Below are 7,918 nucleotides of genomic sequence, written 5' to 3'. Positions count from 1 at the left end.
TATATATATATACACACATATATATATATATACACACACACACACATATATATATGTCTTTATTATAAGGTCACACATAAACTGATAAAATGTGGGGATATTCAAAATAAGTTATAAAGAAACAGTAGGAAAAAAATCACCTATAATCCATCCTACAGGGTCAACCACTGTTAACATTTTGGCATATTTCCTTTAGTCTCTCTCTCTCTCTCTCTCTCTCTCTCTCTCTCTCTCTCTCTCTCTCTCTCTCTCCGAACACACACACACACACACACACACACACACACACACACACACACACACGCACACACACATCTTAGAAAGGCATACTTTTAATTGGTTATTTAAAATCTCCTGACCCCTGTAACTTCTACAACCTAGTAGGGTGCGGAGCTGGAGAACAGGATTAGATCTGTTTCTGAAATTAAGAATATGCCATATTTTTTTTTAAAAAGAGCCTGATTGATTGCTTGTTAATTTGCTCTTACTCTATCTCCTTGTAATCTTAATTAATTATCAGAATGACTTTATGATGTAGGGCTTATCATGTCCATTTTCCAGATGAAATGCCTAAGGCTGAGGGAGGTTAGGAAGCCAGCCCAAGGTTCCGCAGGCTACGCGCTTCACTATTCTGACTTATAGCCCCTGAATACGTTTCTCGGCTTCCTGCCTAGCTCCAGGGAGAGGGAAGCAGGGGTACTGGGGACATTAAATAGGCACATCACACAGGGATCTTAGGAGAGTGGAGATTCACAGACTTTCTTCTACTGAATCTTAACACATAAGAGGTACCCAGTCTCTCTTTCCCCCTTTGATGACCTTCTTCTCAGTTGGGGTGTGGCTTGGGGAAGAAGATATTACCCATCTATGTCTGTGTATGTGTACCCCAGGCTAGCACCTGGAAGGCAAATACAAACTACCTGTAGGAGATTAAAGATGACTTTTAATTTTTTGACATCATTTTCATTCAAGAGGAGGGATCTATGTTCCTCCCCTTGAGTATGGGCAGGCTCAGTGACTAACAGAACACAGTAGAAGTGAAGTTGTGCCCAATTTCAGGCCAAGATCTTCAGAGACTGGAACCTCCACATTTTGTCTCTCGAAATACTTGTTCTTAGCACTCAGCTGCCATGCTGTGAGGTAGCCCAAGCACCCCTGTGGAGAGGTTCTTGTAGAGATAATGGAGGCTACTGGTCTAGAGCCCCAGCTGAACTCTTAGCCATCAGCTAGCACCACTTGCTACCCATGGAAGTGAGCTTTCTTGCAAGTGAATCCTCCAGCCCTATTCTAACCTCCCCAGCTAATGCTACATGGAGTAGAGATGAGCCAACCCTCCTAAGTCCTGCCAAAATTGCAGATTTGTGAGCAAAGTAATTGATTGTTGTTTTTGGAATATTTCGTTATGCAATATTAGATAAACAGAATTTTCTGAGCTGATCTTCTAAGCCAAATGATATATGATAGCTTTCAAACATACTGTCTCCTTTAATTCTCATACTTCCCTCTAAGGTAAGAAAATCAGTAGCTAACATTTATTTAGTGCTTGCTATATACCTAGTGTAGTGCAGTTAAAAATTCTTCTCCTATACCAATTCATTTAATTGTCCCAATAACCCTGTTTCATAGGTACTTTTATCCTCATTTTACAGATGTGGAAACAGACACAGAAAAATTAGAGAGAACTTGCCCCAAGCCATACAGGAAGTGGCAAGATCCAAAGAATCAATTGCCTAATTTGAAAGCTATAATTTTCTGCCTCTCAGGCAAAGGGTTGATGAGAAGACTGAGTATCAGAGAGGTGAAGTGACTTGCAAGGTCGCACAGCTAATGAGAGACTTTGGACCATTTGTCCTCTGGGTTCCTTCATTAAAGCTGCTGTGACACTGATAGTGTTAACCACACTTTTGGGCCTGTCTCTGTGAGAGCCATGGCTGGCCTGGATCTCTGATGGTGTCCCTTAGCTTTATCTGCTTTCCTAATTCACAGCTGTGGCACCCAGTGACCTTTGGCTGTTCCCACACATTTAATTCCATCCTCAAAGCATAGGATTTTTCCAATCAAGAAAGTTCTTTAGAAGAATGTGCCCCAGGCTCGGAAGGACTTTACAAAAGAACTTTCCAACATTCCAAGGATAGTTTGTGTTTTCAGCACAGCCTGGCTCTAAGCAACCTCTCTGTCCTTCCTGCGGTATCTCCCCTCTCCAGCACTTTCTGCTCTGTCTGCTTTTGCAAATGAAGGATGGTGGGCAAGGCAGGATTTCAGGGGTAAGAGAACGTGAGCATGCACTCTAAAGTCACACACACCTGTGATCTAGGGCAAAAAGAGATTATTTAATCTCTCTGAGACTGTTCTTATATGTAAAATGGGGTTATGAATAGCCTCTTCATCATAGGGTTGTTGTGAGAATTAAATGAGGCAACCGTATGTGTTTCCCTGAACCCCTTTTGATGTAAGATCTGTTGCCTATAGCTCCACAGTTGCCTGTAGCTCCAAGGTAGGTGATTTGTGGGAGAATGCCTAGAGGCTGCTCCAGAACCCTTTGTGGCCATCTACTGAAGCCCATGTGCAGAGGAGGAAATTGTGCCTTCTGCCTCTGTTCTGGCTCCGAGATCTGATGTGGGTGACTTCCATTGGCAAATCCAACCTGGAAAACTGTCGGCAAGGAATTCTAGGGAATGTATCTAGTAGGCTTCTTATCCCTGATGTGGAGGAAAACATAGAAGGGTGAGAATGGTGCTGAGTTGTCAATAAGAAATCAAACCTATTTTTATTTTAAAGAACCAATGGGCAAAGACAATGCTTAACCCAGATGGGACCAACAGGCTTCATTGGATGAGGTGGAAGAGAGTGGAGGGAAACAGGGCTTACCTTGTGGGATGCAGAGTCTGCCTCTCTTGATGAAAGCTGAAAAGGCTAGTGTCTGGGTCTCAGGCATTTTGGCAGCTAGGTTAGAACATGTGATCTGGCTCAGCCAACAAGATATATCCTACACTTCAAATCAGGGTCCAGTACACAAGGACGGTGGAGTGGTGGAGAACTTATTGTGGAGGGAGAGGCAGCAAGAACTACAATAGCACTCTATTTCTGGGGAGCAGTAGGGCATACCAAGCCTGCAGTAGTATCCTGTGACCAGTTCTGTTCAGGCAGTGGTGTAAGCCACAAGGTCCAGTATGCCACAGAAGCAGTGTTCTGGCAGCACAGTTTCCTAACTAGACTAGTCCTTTGGAACAGTTTAGGCTGTGATTTTGGTTGCAGAAATTCCAAGCCTAGTTCTCTAGGCTTCCCGCTCCCAGCAAGTCACTGAGTTAACAAATACCTTTTCAGTGAGTTCATTTTCTGCTTACATTAGTCAAGATCAATTTTGTTTCTTGCCACCAAGTTCCTGACAATATTGAACTCGGAAGACCATTATGAAAATGAAAGGTAAAGCAGATGTCCTGGTCATTGTCAGCACGCTGTATTAGTCAGTTCCATTGCAGATAAGGTTAAGTCAAAAGACAGTAAAAAGAGATCTAATGAAGGGGATCAGCTGCTTGCAGGATCTTTGGATGTGTTGGAGGAGTAGGTTCTAGGTAGAACTTTTAGGAATGTCTCCCAGAATGTATCAGCAATATTGGCTCACCAAGAAAGCTTCTAAATCCTCTATGATCTGGAAGATGAAGATTCAGGAAGACCCTGTTCCAGTTGCTGGCTCCAGGACCATGTTGCCTCTGCTGAGATGTACAAATCAGGAAACTGTGTTGCCAGTGTTGGCTCCAGGGCCACATAGCCTTTGCCTTGATTGATGGCAACAAAACAGATGTCCCCTGACCTTCCTCTCAGCAAAACAAAGCTGGGCACCAGTCACTGAACCTTTGCTATCACTGCTGCAAGAAAAACCAAATGCTCCTAGAATATTCTTGCCAGTACGGGATGGAAATATATCCTTCACCTCACTTCTAGCTTTCCAATGGTATTTTCATTTGGGGAAGATAGGTGACCCAATCTGTAGACTTGGGTTTCCCAGCTTTTAGTATGCAGTAAAACATTCACAGAGGTATAGAGTGGAGTTGAGTGAACCAACCCATGATGTCAGAAACACACTCCAAATATAGGAACCACTTTTCCAGTTTACTACATTGTTTTGCACTTATTACTGTCACTTTTTGGTGCATGCTTTGCTGGTACTCTAAGCACATGCTCAGTCTGCTATCACTAGACTAAGAACCCTGTGAGGAAAATGTTAGCAGCCACGGCTTGGGCCTTCAATGGCAGAAAGATAGAAAGTGGGCAGAATGTCTTTTTCTTCTGTGCTCAGATGAACCAGTTTGACAGAATAAAGAACTTTTCCATCTCATTGTCTCTGAGAGCCTGGAGGCCTAGACCCAAAATTAATTCCCCCAAGAGGCCCTCAAAATGTGACACTATATGATGCCTCTGGGCCATATGTGAGCAGAAGAGGCCAAAGCCCGAGGCAGGGAGAAAGAAAACTTCCTCTGAGCAATCTTGGTGGGATATCAATTAAGAAGGAAGAGAAGCAGTGAAAGACATGCCAGTTGCTGGCAGCAGCTTCTCCCAAAGCTAATCTGGGGCACATCTGACAAGGAAGAGGCTGATTGAGGCATTTGGAACCTGAGGTCTGAAATAAGCACAATTGGGCAGCAGGTCAAAAATCAGCCCTTGGCATGTCAATGCAATGTGGAGGTTAAAAGCAAGGGCTTTGGAGTTGGTTATGGTTCTTACATGCCCGGTGACCTGGAATAAGTGACTTACACTCTCTGAGCCTCTGTTTCTTCTTTTGCAGAAGGTGGTTAATACCTGTATTGCAGATGTGGGTAGCACCCAGTACAGTACCTGGCACTGAATACAGTCTTGATACGGTGAAACAATTATTAAAAGGAAAAGGGAAAGGGAATGGACTCCTACTGAGAATCTACTACCTATCTGGTACCACCACGTTGTGAATAACAATCACTAGAGTGTGCGATCCAGCAGCACAGTAGCAGCCCTGGGAGGCAGGATATCTTCTCTCCATTTTAGAGAGAAAGAAACTGATGAAGCGGACACTTTGGGGATCTCACCTGTATCCTCTTGCCCTTACCACCTCAGTGACTTCCAACAGTTGGAACATGCATTTCTTTGCCTAAGGATTTCCTGTTGCTGTTGGCCTGGCAAGCTGAAAATGCTAGGTCATTAACCAACCCTTCCCCAGCAGCTTTCAACCACAGACTGATGGCAGTTTGTGCAGAAATACCCTATCTCTGTTGACCCTGGGGAATAATCTTTAAGCATGGGTTCTACACTGTCTCTCAGAAACCCTCAATAAGATTAAGTTTTCTTTCTAAGATAAAGCTATCCTTATGACGAATGAAGGAGTTCTCACCTCCTTCTCAAAATGAGAAGCACCACCTCAACAGTCATTGTGTCCATTGCTAGCTACATTAATTATTCCTCAATTATGTCACAGTCTCACTGAATAATCTGTTATTTCAAAAACAATTATAAAATTAAGCTTTAAAAATTTGTATATAAAACAACAGCGAAGAGAAGAATAAAATGCCATATAAAATAAGCACACACATATAACAAAGAGAACATGTGCAGAGCTACTACAGTTCTTGATCCTATTGGTCATGAGTCAGAGTTGATTTCTACGGCTTCCTTCTTCCACTACCCATTCTGTGTTTCCCTTGCTCTCAGACAGATCATCAGTTAATTAGGATTCTTTATTTGATGGAGTGACCTGATCCATCCTTTTGAAGGGTCTGAGTCATCAATTATTCTACTTTTTTGCTTGTTCATTTGTTATAGTTTTACCTTAGCTTTCACTATTGGGCATGGACACACTAAGAAGTGACCCAGAAAATCCACTGTGTTCCAGACATAGTTCTTGTTTCCAATTTCTAGCAGCAATTCAATTTCCTTTTGGTAATCAGGATCAATCAGTCCATCCTGCAAATGACCTTCTTTTCTGCTTATTGGTTCATTGGCATAAGAAGCCCCAAATGGCCAGGCAACAGTCTCATCTTTTGATTCAATGGAATTATTCTTTTCTTCTCTGGTTGAAATATTCCTACCTTGAAGACTAAGACTTCTAAATCAGGAGAGTTCAAGATTTTTGAGATGGGAAGCAAAAATTCTGTGAGTAGGTAATTGGGCATAATAATGAGAGGAAACACATTTACTTCTACCCCTTTATTCCTAGACTCATGGATTTAGTCTGGCTATGGTTTCTCATAACCAGAATCTGGCTATGGTTCCTCATAACCAGAATCAGTGGTCTCTGATTTGAAGCACATACTGTATCCTATAAGACAGAGCCCAGTCTTTTCAGGAGATTGTCTCACAACTGGTGCAATAACCGAGTCTTCAGCAAGCTATTCCACTTTTCAACTGAATTTCCAGATGATGAGGTATGTGGCAAGAACAGTTAATTCCATGAGCATGAATCTATATCTGGATTTTCTTTGCTGTGAAATGAGTTCCTTGGTCAGAGTGAATACTATAGGGAATACCATGATGACTGATAAAGCATCCTGAGTCCACAGGTTATGGTTCTGGCAGATGCATTCCGGCAAAGAAGACAAATCCACGTCCAGAATAAGTGTCTTTTCAAGTCAGGATGGATCTTGGTCCCCTCCATGATGGAAGAGATCCAATGTAGTCAACCTGCTACCAGGTGGCTAGCTAGTTCCCCTGGGGAATGGTGTCTATTGGGAGCTTGGTGTCGACCTCATCTCTTGACATATTAGGCACTCAACAGTAGCTTTAGCCAGGTAGATCTCAAGGTTGTTTACCATATTGTTGATCTCATGCATAACCTCCATTTCTGCCACCGTGGCAACTTTTTTCATAGACCCATGAACTTGCCACTGATAAGGGAAGTTAAGAATGACTTGAGGATTCAAAATTGTCAGTTTCATCTGGGTCCAATTAGATGTCTTCATTTTAAGTGTTATAATCCCATTGTTTCCTAATCAAGTTTCACATGAACAACTTGATAAGGCTGTGAATCCAATTGATAATGTAATTCAGCAACTCACACAATTACATTTTGTATATTTTCAGCAATATAAAGCCTTAAGAAATGAAATATTTAAGAAATAAACTATTCTTCTAACTTCTCAGACCATGATTTGAACTGAGCTTGGCATTTTCCCTCTGTAAGCATTCAAGTCCACTTAAACAAATATATCCCACACTATAACCATTGCAGTCATTATTACTGCCATCACAGTCAAGTGAAACATCTAATTGGGCTCCCTAGGCACTTGTTTCAGTTGGCTCTTCATCACAATCAATCACAGATGATAGCTTATTTAATGGGCACTGTACACGATGGATTGCTAGCATCCCATTTCCCATTGGTAAGGAGCTCAATACTGCACTCAAGCCCAAGAGCATGGCCAAACTGATGGCCAAATCCCGTTTGTACAGGTCTATCTCCTGAGACTGCTCCTAGATCAGCCAGAGTCCAGTCAGAAGATAAAAAAAAAACACACGCAGTAATTTGAACAGAGAAAGTTTAACGTAAAAAGAGAGGATTGAAATAATAAGGGATTTTCTAGTAAAAACTAAAGTGCAAAGAGTACAGAAATAGTGGCTATAAGACTCTTAAGAGTAGTCCTACCCTTTGGACTGAGAGAGTATCCGAGGAAGCACCTCAGTGTCAGGATGTGATCTAGACCTTGTTAGAGAGGGCATGGTTGTGGCTCATTGGAGAGTGGATGAGTCTCTGAGGTATTGCACCAGCAGGATTTGTGGGAAATTTGCCCTTTAGGGTTCTAGTAGGAAAGCCATCCACACGGCCATGCCATGACTTAGAACTTGCTGAAGGGGGTGCTAGGGAAGGTTGTTCACAGAGAGAGGCTTCGTTTGCAGTATTTCACTCTGAAGTCACTTGAAGAAGTTCTGGGGAAAGGTGCTTGCCTCTGGGCAC

Source organism: Pteropus vampyrus, unplaced genomic scaffold (genome assembly GCF_000151845.1).
Source record: "Pteropus vampyrus isolate Shadow unplaced genomic scaffold, Pvam_2.0 Scaffold7, whole genome shotgun sequence".
Lineage (NCBI taxonomy): Eukaryota > Metazoa > Chordata > Mammalia > Chiroptera > Pteropodidae > Pteropus > Pteropus vampyrus.
This window is presented reverse-complemented; position numbering follows the sequence as displayed.